The 20839-nt window shown below is 48.7% G+C and overlaps 1 pseudogene; it reads left to right on the top strand.

Annotated features, from left to right (window-relative positions):
- Positions 1–4869: 4869 nt before the first annotated feature.
- On the top strand, positions 4870–19778 carry LOC132087011 (serine/threonine-protein kinase PAK 3-like; annotated as a pseudogene).
- Positions 19779–20839: the final 1061 nt, after the last annotated feature.

Below are 20839 nucleotides of genomic sequence, written 5' to 3'. Positions count from 1 at the left end.
TGCGCCTATAGGAAAATCTTCCACACTACTTTCCTGGGGACCCTTAGGCATAAGTATCTTAGTTACAGAAGGTGCCAGGGGATCATCCTCACGACCATACCCTATATTCCTCCTATGAGCTTCTGTTGCCCTTTCTGCTGCCTTTCTCTCAGAGACCTGCTGCAGTAACGTGTTATACACCACCCGCCATAACTTCCCGAATTTCTTTGCTGACTTATCATCGTCCAACACTGTATCCCACAATATTTCCCCAAACTTCATCCACTCTGCTAGCTCATGAACTGTATGAGGGTTAGAAAAAATACCCTTAGCATGGCCATAGGCTAATAACCCTGGTAACTCCTTTTTTAAATCTATCCCTTTTATCCCACGCCGCTCTAAATAGGCGGTAAATAAATCATATGCCGCTTGCCTATCCATACCTATTAATCAGCGCGCGCTGTTGCAGCTCTCCAGGCTCCCGCGGCACGTATTGGCTTAAGTCCACCGTTGTGAACCTTAAGGGTGCTTCAAATTCCGGCACCGTCCCTGCTGCCGGGACCCAAACCCAACTTCCCGACCGTGGCGTAATCCCTTTTTCTTTTAATCGAGAAAAAGGGCAGAGATTCGGTTATGCCCGCATTCTCCACCATTTGTCGACGGAAGGAGACCCAGACATCCGTTGATCATCATAGGCCCAATTTTATTGATCAGTACGGCGGGTTAAATACAGTTAATAATAAGCTTCATACATATTGCAAAAGTTGAGCTCAGGATTGGTCAGCTTACATATCAGCATCTACGCCTACTTCTACATTCCTATGGTTCTACTTTTGATACTTTCTACATATTCTCAGGATATATTCAGGAATATCTCTACTCCCTTTCCTCATGTTGCAGCAAGGTCACTGCTGACCTTTCCTTTTAGCTTGCTGACTGCTGGCTTTTCTCTTTCAGCTTAACCAGCAGCATTATTTCAGCGTGGTCTTTCTCAGCTAACCAATTATTAATAAATCTCTCCACACAGAAGCTCAAGGAAAATCTGAAATCAGCCCTTAAAGTTAATGAGAACTAAAGGAGAGAGAGAGCACTTTGGGTCTGCATCCTTGAGCAAAGCTGGTGCTGCCTGAAATCCTGTTAGGGAGCTCTTTCCTTCACAGCTGTGAGAAACAGAATTCACTGCTTAGAATTATAAAATGTATAATACTAATAGGATAAAAAAAGACAATATTTGCAGCACTGTGGTGCTCGGGGCTAACACCCAAACAACACCTGGTGCTAAGTGACAGTGTTAGCTTTATGGTGTTACATTGCTGAGAGGCAAGTATATTCATGTGTTTCATGAATTTTTCAAGCATTCTTGGGAATTTTCTGATGTTTTGGGAACTCCTTAGTTTGATTGCTTTGCACTCAGTTTTACTGCATGACATCCTTTGCATCAGGTCAACATATATTATTTCTGCTTGTGTCTCCTGATGTTTCACACCCTCTGATAAGGCTTTAGTAGGTTCTCCCTAAATTTCACATGGTATTCTCTAATTGTCCTCTGGTGCTCTGGTTTGTGTCAGGGTTATTTTATCACTTGGACAGGTTGGGCAGTGGACAGCCTTACACTGATTTTAGTTACACACAAGCCTTTTTTCCAGTTATGTTTTGCTAGGGTCTATAACACAATACATTCATCACACAATTGTTTCCATAAGTGATGCATAGATATTATATTCATTACGCTACTGTTTCTATGAGCAACACAGTGCAAACTTAAGCTGATAGATTCTATTATATTACAAGCAGCTACAAGAGTTCTAACTGATGCTATTTCTAAATACTTATAATCACTAACAATGCCCATAAGCTAATACATAAATGCCTAAGCCAAAATTACCTGGTCATTTGTCACGGAGCTGTTCATCCCAGAGCTGGCGGTTGTTTTGGAGGAGCTGTGGCTCACTGCAGAGAGCAGGTTGTAGATGGCAGGGAATGGTGCTAGTTGATAACTCAGCTCCCAGCACCTTCAGCTTCAGCCATTTCAGTGAGGACTGAGGTGTCTCTGTCAGCACAGAGAAAGAACCAGGCTGGGCTTCTTTGTGGCAGCTGGGTCTGTCTGTGTTTCAAGCTCTCATGGGGGCCTTGGCCCTGCGAAAGTATCCTAAAAAGTGTATTGGGATACTTCAAAACTGCAGAAGTTATAAACTCTTGGAAGGAGTCTGGCTCTTTGAAGAGCAGGCTTCAAATTGCCAAGTGAGATTTTGCCTTTCGGCTCATCTTTTACAGACTTTGATAGAAGGACAGTTACTTCCAAGAGGACAAATGATGCAGAGAGGCCAATATTGACCCAGTGTTCCCTTTGCTTCCCAGACTTCCAGCTAATCTGCCTTGCCAGGAGGGCTGCCCTGCATGGGAAGAAGGACCAGAGGCAGAGCCTGTGAGCATCAGACGGGTGGAATCCCTTAGTGTACACATAGATTTATAGATTTCTACAATTCTCTTTCTATATCCATATAGTTGCATTTATAGATTTACAGAGGTGGGTTTATATGTGCATATATATACATCTATATAGTTAAATTGATCTCTATTGTTCTAGATGGGATAGAATTAGTTACATTTCTAGATTTTGAGATCTACATTTATACAGTTATTAGAGTTACATTTACATGCCTACATTTAGACACCTACATTTAGATGCTTAAATTTAGATGCTTAGATATAGATCTAGAAATATGCTGAGTTATTTAGTTAGAGGTATGTGGAAGTTTAGATGCATAGATTGAGCTGTGTAATCCTAGGCTGCATTTTTACCTCTTTCCCCCCTCGGCTGCTTTTTCACCTCTTGCTTTTGCCCCTGTGCCCCCTGTGTCCCCTGTCCCTGTGCTGGGTCCAAGCTGGCGGCCGGTGCGGGCGGAGCAGCACTTCCAGCCCCGGCTGTCCCTGGAGCGGTGGGAGCTGCCGCTGGCCCCAGGCACTGTCCCCTGAGGAGCTGCTGAAGGACGGTGAGACAGAGGGGGCTGAGGGGGCTGAGGGGGCGGTGGCGCCGAAGGGACGCTGACCCTGAGCTGCTGCTGGGGCTGAGGGCTGTGGGGCAGCCGAGGGCCATGGTGGCCCTGAGGTGACAGGGAAGTGGCACAGGCTGACAGACCAAAACTTCTCATGCATTTCTTCATCAATCTGCAGAAATGTTGGGTAAACAATTTGCTATTCCCTTTACTGATGCTTCTAGTATTGCGTGATCCTGTCCTGCCCGGTCAACGAGATGGCATTGGTTTAGGCATGGTGTTAGACCTAGGGGTACTCAGCCCTTGCAGTTATGGCAAATGGATGTAACTCATGTAGAAGAATTTGGTCAGGAAAAATTTGTACATGTTTGCATTGATACCTATGCTTGTGTTTTATAGGGTACTCTCTTAACTGGTGAGACGTCATGTTGAGAAACATTTGTACAATTGTTTTCCTATATTAGGTATCCCCTTAGCAATTAAGACTGACAATAGTCATGCTTCGTGTTCCTTTAGATTCAACTTTCTGTAATTTATGGGGTATTTGATGTTACACTGGTATTTCTCACAATCCTACTGGACAGGCAATTATTGAGCGTGCCCATCAGATATTCAAGGGCATGCTGCAAAAACAAAAAGTGGGAACTCCAGAGTTATCCCCTGAGGAAAACACAGCTGAAGCCAATTTTGTGCCTAATTAGCTCAGAACAACAGGAGATAGGGAAGATGCACCTATTCTTGTGCATCATGCCCTCACAGATAATCCAAGGGAGGAATTGCCTGACGGCATTCAGGTCATGTTCACAAGTCCAGGAACAGGGGTGTGGCAAGGACCAGCTACAGTCAAATGAAGAGAAAGAAGTTCTGTGGGTTTACTTACAGATAAAGGCGTTCGTTGGATTCCAGCCACGTGGACCTTCACTTCCCTCACAAGTTGTAAATCAGATAGAAAATGCTTGATATCTGCATAGTTGTGCATGTAAGCCATGGCTTAAAGTTCATTGTATCAAGTGTAACTAAAAAACTTGGTGACGAGTTTGTCAAGAACATAATTGAGCAGTGGTCCGAGGGAAAAGCAAAAATTTCAGCCTATCAACCTAATATGCAATAACTGCTCATACACACTTAACACTAGTACCCCGAAAATGGCATTAGCTAAATTTTTAAGGCATAACTCAAGAAGATATCAGAGTTTTCTCTAAGATGTATCTTTGATAGAAATATATAAGCAAAGATTGTTACTGCAATTGCAGTTTAAACTTGTTTTAATTGCTGTAGTAAATCAAATTGTGCTAGAGAGCAAGATAATAGCTACAGAATGTAGAGTAAGAATAGCAATACCACAAACACATCTAAAGCAGTTTGGGCAAAGCACAGGCGTGATGGACCACAAGGGCGACAATGGCACCAGTCTGGAAAATAGTAACCATGTTGCTTAGTGGAGTGATTAAGGAAACGCAGGGGGTATACAAAATAGAGCAGCGAGCTAACATGAGGGTTACATAGGCTAGCAGAACAAGGCAAGAATCTTTCTGCCTATCACTAGCTCCACCTTCGGATCCATTTGGCACCTGTTTAATTGGCATTCCTTCAGACTCAATGGAAGAATTGGGAAATTAGATCAGAGCTCAAATTTATGGCAACTGAAGTAAGGCCTGTTCAAATTGGTGCACTAATCAAAATGGGATGATCACAGAAATTTGGTGTGAAAAACAAAGCATCTCTAGAAATCCGTTAGGAATTCAGGCATTTACAATCGTTCAAGGTTTAAATACTACAAGTCAGTGACCACAGGAATTGGATATTTTGGGATCAGTGCCAGGAAATTACTGTTTGTTCTATGATTACCACCAGGTTAAAGAGCTGATTAGGGAGAAATCAGAAAAACTCGGCGATGACGGCACTTGGATATTTCCTGTTTCTTCCTGGTATTACAATACCATGGCATACTGAGCCAATTGGACATGGTTGTATCCCTAAAACCAAAATCTGCAAGGATGTCACCTCCTGGAGTTTTTCTCATTTGTGGAGATAAAGCTTAGCCTGAGACTCCTGAGAAAGCATGAGGAGGACTGTGCTATTTTGGGAAACTGACACTGTTTGCCCCTAGCATTCAACAGATGCTTGACATCAGGCACAAATTAAATGTCCAAAACGTACTGTGCATCTATTAGGTTCAGACTGTAAGGATAATGTAGAATTGTAGAATATGCCTTTGGTTCTACTGGCATCACTTTTTACACCAGGAGTAGCTTCATCACAGGCCCTTACACAATTCAAACGATTGGCTTGTTGGACAAACAAACAAATTAACATCTGCCATACTGAATGAGCTTACCACTGATGTGGGTAGCATACGCCATGCTGTATTACAGGATAGGGCTGCAATAGTGTTTTTGTTGCTAGCACAGAGAGATGGGTGTGAAGATTTTGAAGGGATGAGTTGCATGAATCTCTCTGAGCACTCTGAATCTATGGACAAGCAAGTGTCATTGCTTAAGGAGAACATGATAAAAGATGACAGTTGTTTAGAATTCTTTTGATGAGTGGCTAAAATCCTGGGGAATAAGAGGCTGGCTCAAGGACTTAGTATGCTTTGGTATTAGGTATTCTTGGCTATGTAATGAATAAATAATTTTACATATTATAGGCTTTGTATTTCATTCTTTTATCAGTTCTGCTAATAGTGCCTTGCTTACTATGCTGTAAGCAAAAGGAAATTGACCGTGCTTTTAAATCAGTCTGGCTTCTGCAAAAACAAAAGCGGGGAACTGTTGAAGATATTTTGCAGGTGGAGGAGTTTTTGCAAGACAACGGCCGTATTCAGCCGATGCACAATCCAGCCTGCTTGTAATAATGGACACTGAACACGTTCAGTGGGGTCGATATATCCTTGAAGAAGATGAAAGAAAAAGAGTCATCAGGACTCAGCAAGTTTGTCAGCAAGCTTGAGAAAGTGAGCCATGGGTGGGCCATACAACCCCAGCAAGATGCGTGAAAACTTAGATAATCCAAGCAGCATTCTATTTTAGATGTGTGAACAGCTAGGATTAACCAATCATGTATTAGCTAGAGACGTGTGGACAGTAGAGATTTATTATAGATAGTCTTTTTAGGAACAATAAATTTTTCTTCACTGGATCATATTGGTTATGGTGTGATGCCCATGAACCTCCGCACCCTGCACTTAAGGGTGGGTTGGTGTTGCCCAGAAAATGTACACATTTGGGGAAGTGCCCTTGGAAGAGAGGGGCTTGATTGCCAAGGAAACTGCTTCCCCAGGAGCCCCCAAAGAGACAGGTGCAAGTGTCTCCATTTGACTTCCTGTGTTTCCTTCAGTCCTTGCACTTGGCTGAGAGGCAGGCGAAGGATGTGAAGAGCAGCTTAGGCATCTGCCTAAGCATCCAGAGACCAAGCCAAGCACCTGTGGCAGGGTTTGTTGCTCACCTTTAAGCACAGGTCTGAGCCGGATCCTGTTTGTCCAGCCGAGTGCCCCAAAGCTCTCTTGGGGAGCTGTGAATTCAAAGGCCTGATGCACACATTCATGCCACCTCCCCTATCTGGTGAGTTTTAACTCTTGGCAAGATGTGTTTGCCCCGTGCTTGCTGGAAGCTGCTCTGCTCCAGAGCCACCAGGGAGCTGGGCTGTGCTGGCCTGGCACTGTGGAGAGTCCTCCCCTGAGCACTTGGCTGGGCTTGGTGTGTCCCAGGATGTCTTAGAAACTTGGGGCAATGGATTTGTTCCAATCAGAGGCATTTGGGGCAGGGTTGGTGCAGCCCACTTGGCAGCGTGTCCAAGGGCCCTTGCTGACACGGCGCAGCATGGTTACCATGGAACAGAATGGAACAGGGCCCTTTGTGACACGTGGTGAAGTGGCTGCTGGCGGTGACGAAGCAACGCCACAGTGCTCGGTGCACTAGACAGGACAGGACGTGCCAGAGCTGTGCTGTGAGGAGCCCCACACAGCCGGCTCTTTCGTCACTGACCCACAGCGATTCCAAGGCGTTTTTCCTGCAGCTGGCCTTGCAGCCAGACTGCGGGACTTGCTACCTCCGAGCTTTTCCCAGGCATCTGTCTCAAAGGTGTCCTAGAGGCCAGAAAGCAGGATGGCAGGCCGAGTGCTCAGGCTCTTCAGGGTGCTTTGGGGGAAGAAAAAGAAAGGGCCTGCAGCCTCCCCAGCGCAGCAGCCTGCAGAGCCGGAGAAGTTGCAGCCAGTGCAGGACGGTGAGTGGCAGAGCTGGGCCGCAGGACTGGTGCCTGCGGCCGGCCTGGCCCCATCCCATCCCCGCCCCTATGGATGTGCCCACAGACAGGACGTAAGAGGGGCTGGGGCTGCCCCTGCTGGCCATGCTCCGTCGGGGGCTGTCCCTGCCTGGGCCGTGCAGGGCTGTGCCGTGTTCTCCGGCCTTTCCCGCAGCCCCTCAGCTCTGGCTGCACTCGCTCTTTGCCAGATGGGGGCAAGGATGGGACACTGGAGCAGGACCCCACTCACGGCTGCTTCCACAGACCAGCGCAGGTACCTGCGGCCATCCCCACCTGGGCTGGGCCTGCTGGCACTGCTCGGCCCAGCACCGCCCTTGGAGCAGGCCACGGAACGTCCCTCTCTTCCTGCCCTTCCTTCTGTTGCAGATACTGCGGAGGTTCCTGGGCCTTGGGCGCAGAAACACCAGCGCCGCAACAACCGAGGGCACGGCTGAGCTGCAGGCAGAGGCTGATGTCACTTCAGCCTCCCCGGAACGTGCAGCAGACTCTGTCAGGGCAGTGGCTGAGAGCAGGCCAGAGGCTGTCATGGCCCTGCAGGGTCTGCACTTGAACAAGCACAGTGCCAGTGCCCTGTCGGTTGTGTCCAGGCACCTGCTGAGCGAGTGCGGGGACAGGCTGCACCCAGAGCTCAGAGGCCACGTGGAGCTCAGCAAGGAGCCCTCGCTGGTGAGAAGGGGCAGTGCCTGATATCTACTTGGAACAGGAGGTAGTAGAACAGGAAGGCCATCTTGCAATGGTGCCTGCTGTATCTGAAGTGAAATAGGCACCTTTGTGGCTAGGGAGCTGCGTGGGCAAGAAGGATGGCAGGCTGGCGGCCTTGAGCAGCTGAAGATGCGGCAGCGCGTGGCCAGGGGGCCAAGAAGGCCAAGGGCTTGGTGGCTGTGCCAGCAGCAGTGGGGCAGCAGGAGCAGGGCAGTGAGCGTGGCCCTGTGCTGGGCAGCGCTGCGGCCACAGCTGGAGTGCTGTGTGCACTTGTGGGCCCTGGGGAGCAGAAAGTCATGGAGGGGCTGCAGCGTGTGCACAGAAGGACAGGGGAGCTGGGCAAGGGGGTGCAGCACAAGGCCAGGGAGGAGGTGCCGAGGGAGCTTTAGCCTGGACAATGGGGGGGGCTCATTAGGCACCTTCAGGCGGACTTCCATAGATTGCTGCCTTAGATCCATAGATCCAAAGCTCAGCACAAGGGCTGTTTCCCTTCCAGACATCCCCTCACTGCATCCAAGTTCTTTAGACACTGGTGTGAGCAACACTTTCTTATTTTGTTTATTTGTTGGTTTGATAGAAAGAAAACCCTTGTGCAATTTCTCCTTCTCCAGGGAGCAAGGGAGCTTTGTCTCAATCTTTCCTGCCCTTTTACAGCACTGGCAGAAATTCTGCTAGAATTTTACTTTTCAAAGAGGCAGTTCTGGATAATGCAGTATTTATGCACAGGAACACATAGTTTGGGGCAGGGATGTTTGTGCAGAACAAGCTGTTCTGGTGCCCGACCAGCCAGTAGGGCTTGCTTATCATTTTCAAGTAAACGGCTCCCGTGTTTTTCGGCAGCCCAGGGAATCAGTGTGTTTTGTGTTTGGGACTTGATCAGGAAATCAATGTGCTTGCATTCCAGCTGGCCCTCAGAGATTAGAGAAGGTGGGAGGAGCTGGGCTGCATTTCTGATTCCAGCCACTTTAGCACCATCAGTGTGGTCAAGTGCAAGAGAAGAACTTGCCCGAGCACAGATGCACAAAGAGTGCTGTTCCCTGTGCAGCGCTCTGGGTCTGATTGCATTCCATAAGGACCCACATGCTCCAGAGACCCCAAGAGTGTGGGTTACTGAAGCAACAGGAGAGCAAGTTCAGGATGGCTTCTGATTGGGGCACTGCTACCAAGTGATGATGTGTGTAGCGACAGAAAGAACATTATTGATCCCGGGTGACCCCCACGTGGCGAAAAATGTGCTTTGACTCTGTGGTTTAGAAGTTTAAACAAATTCTTTATTAAGCTATGTTATATTAAACTAGTACTATGTTAAAACTATACTATGGAAATACTATACTAAAAAGATACTAAAGCAAAACTAGTGACTGTCTCCACACAGTCTTTTATCTAATTAGCTAATCAATCCAAACAACTGTCACTAAAATGCAATAACAAATCACTTACAGTAAACAATCGCTATAACACATTCTTCATGGACTAAGCAACAAGAACAGCAAGTAGAGATAATAATTGTTTTCTCTTCTTCTCTAAGTTTCTCACTACACTTCCTTAAAAAAAAGCCTAGGAGAGAAAATTATATCTCTCTCCATTCAAAGAATGTAAATCCCACAGTACAGTAAAGAGAGATTATAAAAGTGAGATCTGTCTATCTATCTATCTATTTGAATCTTCCTGGCTCTGCTCCAAAGCAGTGGAAGATGCAATGCTCACCTAAACGCATCCCTTCAGGAGAGACAAACAGGACATGGTAGAAGCAGAGGGAGGCCCTCACCAGACCCTTGAGAAATGCCCCAACTTCCCTGTCAGCTGCCTGAGAGGCTCTTGCAGCTTCTGTCCCAGTTGGCCCCTGATTGTAGAGCCAGGGTCACTTTGGAATCTGTGCCTCCCCTCAAACAGAGAATGACCCAGCAGAGCAGCAGCACAGTGCTTTGGGAACGTGTGAGCCCAGCAGTCTTGGAGTCTTGGCCCACAAAGGTCATATGGGAAGCTGAAACCCATCTTCTCTCGCTTTCTGTGCAGGTGCTTCTTGAGAGAGAGCAGGAGCAGACTGCTTCATCAGAGATGCCATGACAGACTCAGGGACAGCTGTTCCCAGCCCGACAGCAGGAAGAGCAGCTTGGGCAGCAGGTGGAAGAGCCACAGGAGAAAGGCCAGGTAAGCCTGACTGGCCAGGGCAAAGAGGGAAGGGCAGGAAGAAGGGCATAAACCACAGCTCTTGGGACTGAGGAGGCCAGGAATCCCACAGGCACTGGAAGCACAGAGCCTTGGAATCTGCAGAGATCAGCCCTGGGACAGGAGGGTTACAGTGGAAGCAGATGTGGGTAGGGAAGCAGAAAGAAGTGGCTGAATCCATGTGATTTTGAGGCAAAAAGAGGGAAAAGCTGAGCCTGATGACAGCTTCCAGTCACTTGCTCTGCTTTTGTGTGCACAGAACATCAAGGTAGAACCACAAGCAGAGCTGCCTGAATCTCAGAGTGACATGGCAGTGAAGAGGAGGAATGAAGACATCCAAGAAGAGAAGAATCTCCCTATGCAGAGGGACAGTCAACAAAAACAGGTGAATGAAAGAATGGCAGCTGCTCCACTCATGAAAGAGAGTCCTTTCCGTTGTTGTTTACAGAACATGGACAAACAGGTGCCGGCACAACTGCAGGAAACTGAGGCTAGGATCAAGGCAAGGAAGAAGAGGCCAGACGAAAAAATTGAAATAATCAAAGAGAAAATTAATCGCCTCCTTCAGGAGTAAAAGGATTTAGAAAAGCAAGTGAAATAGCAATAGGCACTGCAGTCACCCAAGGGGTGGTTTCTGCCCTCCTTGCCTTTGCAGTGCAGAGCAGCAGGGGGGTGGGGTGTTGCCTCTGAGTGCCATCCTGATGAGGCCTCTGTCAGAGCTGCTCTCAAGGACACTTCCTGCTCTGCTGAATCGCAGCTGATGCTCTAGACAGTGGCATTACTCCCTTGGCCATTTAGCCAGCAGTCATCCCAATGAACTCCTGCTGGCTTCTGCCGGGTGACCTTGTTTCTTGAGGTGTTTTTGCAGGTGAACACGGTCACTCACATAGATTTGGAATACAGGCTACAAGCTGTCTGTAACCCTTGTGAATCTGCTCCTGTCCTTTACTTCTTCCGAGTCGATGACTCCTGGCTGACGGGGACAAGCTGTAGTCTCTGACTGCTTTGTTCTGTTTGACTTGAGGTGGAAGGTTCGCCATCCTACCTGGCAGCCTGCAGCGAGTTCCAGCAAGTGATGGGCAACCAAGAGCCCCGAGGCTGGCATGAGGCCCAGGAACTGTACCATCCAGAGATGCTGCAGGATAAGCACGTCCCGAGGAAGGTGCAGATAAAGAGAATTTCATGGCAGGAGGTAGAACATTAGAATGAGGAGCTGCAAATGTATCTGCAGACCTAGGAGGGGGAAAGGAGTCTTTGAGAGGAAGTGGAGCGGTCGTTGCTGCAGTCATCCTTTAGAACAAGAAAGTGGCTATGAACATGAGTAAAATCAGTCTTTGGTTTTGACCATTTGGTTTCACAAGTGGACATCCAAAGCAATCCAGTTGAAGAGCTCTGCATGTGGCTAACAGCAGCTTCCTAAGGGCTTGCATTTCAAATGGCAATCTCTCTTGCATTTCAGGGCAATCTCTGCCACACCTTCCTGACATCAACTCATTTCTTCTCTCAGATCTACACCAACTCTGACACTGAAGCTGCTGCAGCAATGCCGCCCCAAGGAGCCTTTGCTCCCCAGCCAAAGACGTGGAGCCTGAGCACTTGGTTCACCTCCCATGCTGACCCAGCTGCTGCTCTGCAACAGGAGATGGCGGGTGACTCCCTGGAGCAACACAGTACGTCTGCTGTCTTTCTTATCTGAGGGACAGTGTATTGTGTGCACATGTCAGCACAGCTGTACCAAAGGGCTCTCCTCACTTCAGGGTCACAGAAGTGCTGGCATTGCTCCAAGGCAGCAAGAGAGAGCTCTGGGTGTTCCTGCTGCCTCAGAGGGCAGCTTAGACTGACTGGAGTTTGCCTGGGCTTCCCTCTCTGCCAAAGGCAGAAGCAGGAATTGTTCCTGCATCAGCAGAAGGCTGTGACTGCTTGAGTTCTAGCCACTGGTAGAAGGCCTGCTGAGATCAGTCTCTAGAAGAACAAATCAAGCCCTTTGTGATTCTGCAGCACAACCCAATGAATCTGCTTCTTGCCTGTAACAGCTGCCAGTGCTGTGCTCTCAGATAAGACCTGGTAGAGTTGAGAAGAGAGCCCAGGGGATTCTGTGTCTACCATCACCTGTTGGGACAAAAAGGGCACTGATCCACACCTCGGTGGGGCTGATCTCAAAGCCCATCCTGTTGTGTCCTGAATGGGGGCAAAAGCTTGTACAGGGCTCAGGCTCACTCTGGCTTCTTCCCATCAGTGCCTGTCAGTGCTCATGCTTGGCCTTTGCCAGCCTGGTTGTGCTCGCTGCCCCAGCCCTGAGGGCTGCAGGGACTGCAGAGGCTGGAGCCTTCCTTAGCTGGGAGGGTCCCGCTGCTGCCCGGCTGCTGCAGCGCGGAGCTGCCTGAGGCAGCAGCCCCTTCTCTGGGCCAGCTTCTGCCTCGCACGGCCTGGACTCACAATAGGGTCAGCATCTCCTCTGGGCAGCTCTCTGTGTCACAGGGGTGCCTGAGGAGCACTGCTGTCCCTCTGTGCCCGGGCCTGCCATGCCGAGTTGGGAAGATGGGGAGGTGTGCGGTGCCGAGAGTGCGAGTGCAATGGGAGCGACTGATCCGCGCTGTCAGGGTGAAGAGAAGCGGCGTGGTTCTTCACGCGGGGCACGGGCAAGGGCGTCTTTGAGCTCAGCCTGCTCATAAAGGGTGAGGGTCCTGATGCTGAAAGCCCCGTCGCGATTGGTTCTGGCATGAGCTGCTCTGGTTTACAACTGGGAAGGCATTCTATTGGCAAACTGCTGCAAGGTGGAAAAGATGGGAACACTTGGCAATATTCCTCCTGTTCTGAACTTGACATCTGTTCAGAGGAATTGATTCGGGATGTGCAGGTGCATTTAATCTTAGCAAGTAGGAAACCTTTTCTAAATCTCGCAGTGTTTATTCCCAACAAAACAAAGGCACTCTTAGTTCCAGCTCTCCTCAATGTTTCTAGAGGACAAACTTACTTGCTTTGGTATGTATTCTCTTCTGGTCTCAGTGTAGTCTGAATCCATCTCCCTGTGCTTCCCTGTGTGTCTGCTGCCAAGAGGTTTCTCACTTCAAAGGATGCAAGAAATCAGTCTCTGTGCCAGCCAGACTTGTGCTGTGGACGTGCTGTTCTTTTCTTGTTGTTCCAGTTCCTGTTCCTGTTGTTGTTAGCCACCTCAGAGCTGGCTAACAAAGGGAGGGCTCAGAGCCCCAGACAGTGGGGCTGCCATTTGTATCTCCGAGAAGGTGGGATCTCTGCTTTAAAGTGAACATTTTGCATTTTGTTTCCCTCAGGCAGAATGGTGAAGACGGAAAATCCTATCATCAAATACATTGAACTGGAAAGTATTGGCAGTGGGTGAGTCCAAGCAATGCTAATTTTACAAAACTATGCATGAGGTGTTTTGCTGGTGGAATAGGTATCAAGCGTGAAGTCAGACAAGCTGCAAATGTGTTCAGGCACTGGGCTTAGATTGTCAATGCTGATCAGAATTTCTAATTGTGCTCAGAAGGCATTGTCCAGAACATCTCCATGCTTCCAGAGTCCTGCAGCTTTTAGGCATTTACAGCAGAGATCTCCTGTGTGGGCTGGCTTTCACTGCAAGATCTAAATGGCTTCTCCTTTCTCTGCTTCTCTTTTGTTTCTAGGAGTTTTGGAGATGTTTTTAAAGCACTCGACACTGCCACAGGAGGAGAGGTAAATGTCAACAGCCCCTGCAGACTCTGCTGCTCTTGAGGGGCTTTCCCCACAGCTCTCCTCTGGTGTGAGCTGTGGCTGGAGCTTGGCTAGAGCCATGCTGAAAAGGAACAAGAAGCATAGACTGGTGCCAGCCTGCAAAATACATTTGGCACTTTGTCCTCCTCAGCTGCCGGAAGGAAGGCACGCAGGGCAGCGCTTCCTTTCAGACAAGGACGCGCTCACTCGCTCTCCATTGCTAAAACAAAGGTGGTGCCATAGAGCACCTCCCTGCTCTTTGGGGCTACAGCTTCAGGGTCCTGAATTCTCAATTCTGGCTGCCAGCAAATCCATCGGAAAGTTACTGGTAGTTCCTTAGCCACCTGCAGTGCTGCACTTGGCAATTGCACATAGGGAGAGATCTGCAAGTGCCCTAAAAGCCCTAAGCCCTGCCCATTGCCCAAGATGGATCCACAGAGTATTAAGGCATGGATTACTTCTTCTGAATCCTAGAAAGAGCAGCAGAGAGTGTGGTCAGAGGTTTGTGGGTCATAGTTGAGACACCACTGTTACCAAGTGGACAAGGCAAAATGTCAGCGGCCCCACATGTTCTGTAACTGGCTCCCAAGGGAGCAGAGAAATGGGCTGTTGGAATGTCAGTTCCTAATTACTGCAGTGCCTAATCACAAGGCAGTTTGGCACAGCTCAGCTGTATCATTGCAAAATCACTCGCTTCATGTGCGTTGTTGTCTCCTGCCACCAACTGCTCAAGTTACTGATTTTCAATGTCATTTTAGGTGGCCATAAAGAAAATAAATCTTCAAGGACCGAGAAGGATGGAACGAAGCATTAATGAAATCCAAATCATGAAGAGGTACAGGAGTCCCGATGTTGTGAATTTTTTAGACAGGTGAGTGGTTCTGGTCTTATCCCATGTGTGCATTTACATACAGCAAACATAAGAGGTTAAAAACCCACTTTGGTCAGTGGCAGATAGTAGAGCTGTCAATTTTTATTTATTCATATCTCTCTACTCATCTCCAATGGATGAGAAGAGAGTGCATCCCTTCTGCATGAGTCTTCCCTGGCACACCTAGTTTGAAAATTATTCCAAAATTATTCAAAATCTGGATCAGCTGTATCTTCCTTAGTCATCAGCCTCGAAGTTTACTGCCTCCACATAGTTTTGGGATTGATTTTTTCAAGTTTCTGAAGTGCTGATGAACCGTCCTAAAATGGATTTCCCTTGGATTGTTGCCACTCTTTGCCATTGCTGGGCATGCCAGGAAGACTAGGTGCTTATTTCCAGAAACACCATGCCTGACAGGTTTTTTACCTGGGCTGTTTCTAAACTGCATTTTTCACTCACTAGCCATCTAAGACATCTCCTTTTTCACAGCTGTGCTTTTCTCCTTGAGACTGCAAAGATTGCAAACAATGCACAGCCAAGAGGGAATATCTATTGCTATGATTCTGTCCTTGTCACAAAGGCATTTGGAAGTAAGAAACCTGGAGGCAAAAATCAACGTAGCCATGCATGCTCATCTCCACGGCCTTCTTTCCTTCTTTCAGCTACCTTGTGGGTGAGGAACTCTGGCTGGTGCTGGAGTACATGGACGGAGGCACCCTGAACGATATCCTCAGCACGACCGCTCTGTATGAAGATGAGGCAGCAGCCATCAGTCGGGAGGTCAGCAATCCCATCTGTGTTTCCAAGGGCTTGGGCAGGATTGTCTGGGAAACAGGGGCTCAGACCTGCAGTGATTTCCTGTGCCAAGCTTTGGTTCTGTGTTGCTGGTGTGCTATGGGCAAGAAAAAGCATCTCAAGTGAAAGGCCTGCCAGTGCTCCTGCACTCCCTGTACTCAGTGCCAGTACTCTTCTCTCCTGCTGTTGTATTCTCGCTCGGGCTCATGTATTTGTATTTGCTGTTCTCCACCTTGCCTCTCTAAATGTTTGCCTGGAGTCTGTCTTCACTGCATTCCTTGCCTGTGAAAGCAAAGGTGCTGGTGGCAGGATTTGAAATGATCAGCAAAGAAAAAAGAGAGAGACTCGTTTCTCTCAGGCCTCAGCATACAAGGACAGGAGTGCAGCCAAAAGGCTCTTTGCTTCTGAGCACATGCACTGCAGCAGCAGTCATCCTGGCTGGTTTGCAGGGCACAGTTTATAACAGCAGGTGCTGTTGCTCTTTCAGAAGCTGACATGCCTTTCCTCAGAAAGGTCCTGCTCTTCAAGTGCTGGAGCAGCAAGCTCTTCCTCTCAGTGGCACTGTGTTCTGCCATTACTGCCCATTCCCCTGCAGAGGGAATCTTTTAGATTCTTTGTTGCCTTTCTTGTGGGATGAAATCACATCACTCATTTTGGCCCTCCTCTTTCTGTTTTCTCTCTCAGTGCCTGGAAGGACTGCATTTTCTTCACTCAAACCATGTGATCCATCGAGATGTGAAGAGTGACAACATCCTTCTCAGAACCGATGGTTCTGTCAAGCTGGGTCAGTGTATTCTTGGTCAGGAGCAGCATTCCAGGGATGTGGGTGTGGGGCTGCTTGGAGTGACAGCCAGCTCCTCAAAAATGGTGCTGGTGGCAGCGCAGGGACACCCACTGTGAGCTGAGGGCACAGTTGCAACGTGCACATAGGTAGGACAAGGAACAAGCAGTCAAGAGTGGCCTTGCTCTGTGTGTGTCCCTTCCAGAGGGAGGGAGTTACAAGTCTAAAGCTTCCAAAGAACAAAAGACACTACTGGCGACAGTGTAAAAAATGGGGGGAGTTTAAAAGTCGCCAATGCCAGGAGATTCAACAGCACATTTTCCAACTTCTACTGGGCAATTCTTTGGCTTGCTTTCCTAATTGCACAGAATTCAAATAGAAACAGAGTTTTGCTTTCTCCTCAGGTGATTTTGGCCTCTCTACTCAGCTCAGCCCTGAGCAGAGCAGACGGTGCTCGGTAGTCGGGACTCCTTGGTGGCTGGCGCCAGAAGTGCTGACAAGTCAACCATATGGTCCCAAAGTGGACATATGGTCTTTTGGAATCGTGGGGATTGAAATGATCGAACAAGAACCTCCCTACTGGAACCAAAGTCCCATCACGGTAAGGAGCAAATACTCACTGATCCCACTGTCTTTCTCACCTGTCCCTTGTCCTGCGTGCCATTGGGCAAAAGCCCATTGCCATCTGCCTGAACTACTTCCACCAAGGTCTCCTCCTAAAAATGTGCCTGCAACACATCAGCATCTGCTGTAGTTTTGGTTTCAGCAGTGGGGGAACTCAAGCCTTACCACATGCAAACAAACTCCAAACAAACTCTCTTCTCAGGCAACACTTTCCTTTGGCTTTTAAGTGGTTCCAGTCCTTTGGCTGTGGAGATGGCCTTAATAGTAGAAAGGAAGCATCTGACAACTGCTGTTATCTTTCCAGAAATGAAGGAAGGCAACACAAACCCAACAAAGTTTCTAAAACTGTGGTCTTTAGAGATGAACCTAACTCCCTGTACAGTTTCTTCTCACTGGGAAACATGCCTGAAACCTGGGCATGAGAGTGTAAAGGCCACTGAGTCTCTTCTGCTTCTTGTACAGTGCTGCTGAAACACTCAGTCACTGTGTTTCTCTCCTAGCCAAAGGCAAATTCTCTGTGTCACCAAGTCAGAGCCTGGTGATGTGGAGAGCCTGCCAAAACCTCCAATTTCTTTCCAGGCCCTTTCTGGCATGGGCCTACCATTAATGCATTGACTTGAGTAGCCAAATGAGCAGAGGGTGGCCATAGGGATGGCACCTCTCCTTCTTCTGACCATGACAATTTTTCTTTTGCTGCAAAATGGGAAGCTGCAATTTTCAGACTGCCGAGAGACAGAGCTGCAGGTGGCTCCTTTGTGCCCAAGCAGCAATTTTCATCCCAATACATTTGTGCAGGCATCTAAATGTGTCTCTGTTGAAGATGAGATTGCAAATGTTTATTTCCTTACCTGGGGATTAATTGATGGATTCCCTTTCTTTCCTTCCAATTACCATTGTTTTCAAAAAAAGCACAAAAGGTATGATGAGTTTTGTTCTTGGGCACGTGCGCTTAAAGGACCAACAAGCACTGCAGACATGCCTTTCATGTACTAACCCTTGAAATTAGTTTGTATAGCACAGTCCCTCTTCCAAAAAGCCTCTCAAGCTGGTGTGAATCCTTATGGAAGCAAATGTGCGTTTTCTGATGTAGTTCCCATTAACTAGCACAGTCAATGAAATCAGCTGCCAAGGCAAGATCTGTGGGATGGTGGAAAAGCTGTGGCTGCATCAGGTTTGGGTTTTCTGGTTGGTAAAGGAAAATGATCTCTGGGTCTCTGCCAGGGCAGAAACTGTCACTGAAGAACAGAGGTTAAACAAAGGGAGGTGGGAGAGCACTTAGAGATGTGAAAGCAGCAAGTGGAGCCTGGTGTCTCCTTTTTCTCCAGGCTACACAACTGATAGCCACAGTAGGGACCCCACGGCTGCAGCAGCCCAACCGATTCTCGCCTTGCCTGCGTGACTTCCTGAGATGCTGCCTGCAGACAGACGAGGAGCAGCGCTGGTCTGCCAGGGAGCTCCTGCAGGTAAAATGGGAAGGGGCTGCAGGTGAAACAGGTTCTGAGGCATGGGCTCCTCCTCCACTCAAGTCCAAGGCATCAGATGAGCCCCCTTCCTCCTCACCTCCATTCTTGGTGCTCTTCAAATGAAAATGATGAGGAATCCTAGACTGGGCTGAGCTGCCAGGGCCCTGTAAAGGTCCTCTGGTGAAAGTGTCCTGCAATGAGCAGGGACATCTTCAAAGAGATCAGGTTTCTCAGAGCCCTTTCCCACTGGAGCCGGAATGGTTGCAGGGATGGTGCTCCTAAAAGCTCTTGCGGGCAACCAGTGCCAGAGTCACACCATGCTCCGAGTAAACAAGTTCTGATTAGATCCTGTTTGTGTTTAAAAATATTCACCCACATCCTATTGTAACTGGCCCTGTTAAAAAATATGTCCCTCACTTTCTTCAAAGCCACTCTGAAGTCTTGGAAAGTGGCAATAAAGTCTCCCTGGGGCCTGTTCTTCACAAAACTGAGTAACTCCACCTCTCTCTGCATTTCCTGAGTCAGAGAGCTCCTCTGGCTGTTTCGGTCGCCCTCTTTTGTCATTTGGTGGGGTGCTCAGTTTTATCTAATGGCAAAAGAATTGAAGTAGAGCAATGCAGGCTGCAGAGACGTGAAATGGTGGTGCAGGAACCCAAGGAAGCCAGTCCCAGCCTAGGGGTCAGAGATTTGGCTGTTGCCAGGAGGGGTCCTGGGGTGCTCACTGTGAGCCTCCCGGGGGCCCTGGTTTGTGTCCCCCAGCCCACCCTTAGAGGTTTCTGCCACGCAAACAGGGACAGCTGGGAGGGACTTGTACCAGCCCCATCTGTTGCCAGGCACGTTCAAGCAGACAGGAACTGTGCCAGGGTTAGTGCCAGGTTGTGTGGCAGAGAGGGAACTGCAGGGCCCAGTGCCACTGGGCTGGCCCTGCTGGGAAGGAAGGTGCCATCCAGCACATGAGGGGCAGGGCATGGAAAGGTAGACAGTGCTCTGTCTCCCTGTGGGAATCAACACAGTGCCTGTCTTTCAAAGAGAGGGACCAGTGTGAGGCTTTAGAGATACCTGAAAAGAAGAAACTCCAAGGACAGAAAGCACCATTTCTAGAGCACTGGCAGGGCAAAAATCCTAGCAAGATGAAGACACCTGGATAAATGGATGAGTGGGATTCTGGGCCACATTTGCCTGTGATGGCTAAGTCCGGCGCATAAAGATGGAGGTCTAGATGGTCCCATTGGTCCTGTTCCTGCATCCTTCTATAAGACAGAGGAATCCTATGAAGCACTGAGCTTGTAAAGTCATGTTGTTGATTTGTTGATTTGTTTTTTTTTCCCTTTGGGCAGCATCCATTTGTAACATTTGCTGAGCCTGCGTCCAGCCTGGTGCCGCTGATTGTTTCAGTGAAGAAGAGGAGGGAGACAAGAATGTGACAATCACATCAGGACCATTTATTCGGCAACCACTTTAGAGTAGGACTGTAGATTAGGATTAGGATTAGGATTAGGATTAGGATTAGGATTAGGATTAGGATTAGGATTAGGGTTAAGGTTAAGGTTAGAGTAGGATTGTCTAATAGGAGTGCAGAGTAGGATTGGAAATGAATACAGTTTCTGAAACCACAAGTCACCTTGAAGATTCCCTTCCTTCTCACTCTGCGAATACCCTCAAGAATTTCTTCTGAATTGTCTGCTGTTTCTTAAAGGTGGAAAGTGACACGATGTCTTTGACATGGTGTGAAAGTGGGGAAGAAGGATGTTCTTCATTCATCCTCTCCAGACCACACTGCCTTAGGAATCTGGCCCACTGGTCTGTTTTTGGCCAGCTTTGGTATTTCTATTTGAGGCAGAAAGGGCAATGGCATTTGAAGTCAAAACCAAAAGAAGAATGAGGCAGCCCAACACCCTGTGCAGATGCAGGCCTTCAGCTGTGACCGGAGAACATTGGGGCTCCTGCCACTTGGATTTGTATCCCAAAATGCAATAATCTCTTTGGCTGGAGGAGAGCCTTGCTCAAGTGAGAAAGCAGAAAGATCAGAGAGGGTGCTCGGGAAGGTCTCCTGTGGTGCAGAGCTGTCAGCGCCTGTGAGGTGAGAGCGGGCCCAGCCTTGGCTGGGGTGGAGCCCCAGCAGAGCCCCGGCACAGGCCGGAGCAGGCTGAGCCCCGGCAGAGGCAGGCTGGAAGGAGGCCCTTGGAGCTGCAAGAGGCAGCAGCCGGGCCCTGGGTGCCTGTTCCCGGCAGTGGGCGAATCCTCCGCTCTCAGAGCCCAGGTGGCAGCTGGCTGCTGCCGAGGGGAAGCGCAGCCATGCTGGGCACAGCCCAGCCTGGAGGCATTGGCCATCTGGAGTGTGCCCAGGAGCAGAGAAAGGCCAAGGTCAGCCGAGGGTTGCTGGGCTGCCTGAGGATTCCTCTTCTTCTGCCAGCTGCCCTGCACCTCCTGGCAAAGGTCAGCAGTGTGTGCAGCACTCTGGGCACCGGGGCAGGGAGCCAGGCTG

Source organism: Ammospiza nelsoni, chromosome Z, assembly GCF_027579445.1.
Source record: "Ammospiza nelsoni isolate bAmmNel1 chromosome Z, bAmmNel1.pri, whole genome shotgun sequence".
Taxonomy (NCBI): Eukaryota; Metazoa; Chordata; class Aves; order Passeriformes; family Passerellidae; genus Ammospiza; species Ammospiza nelsoni.
The sequence above is the reverse complement of the archived record's forward strand: the minus strand, read 5'-3'. Positions and strand labels throughout refer to the sequence as shown.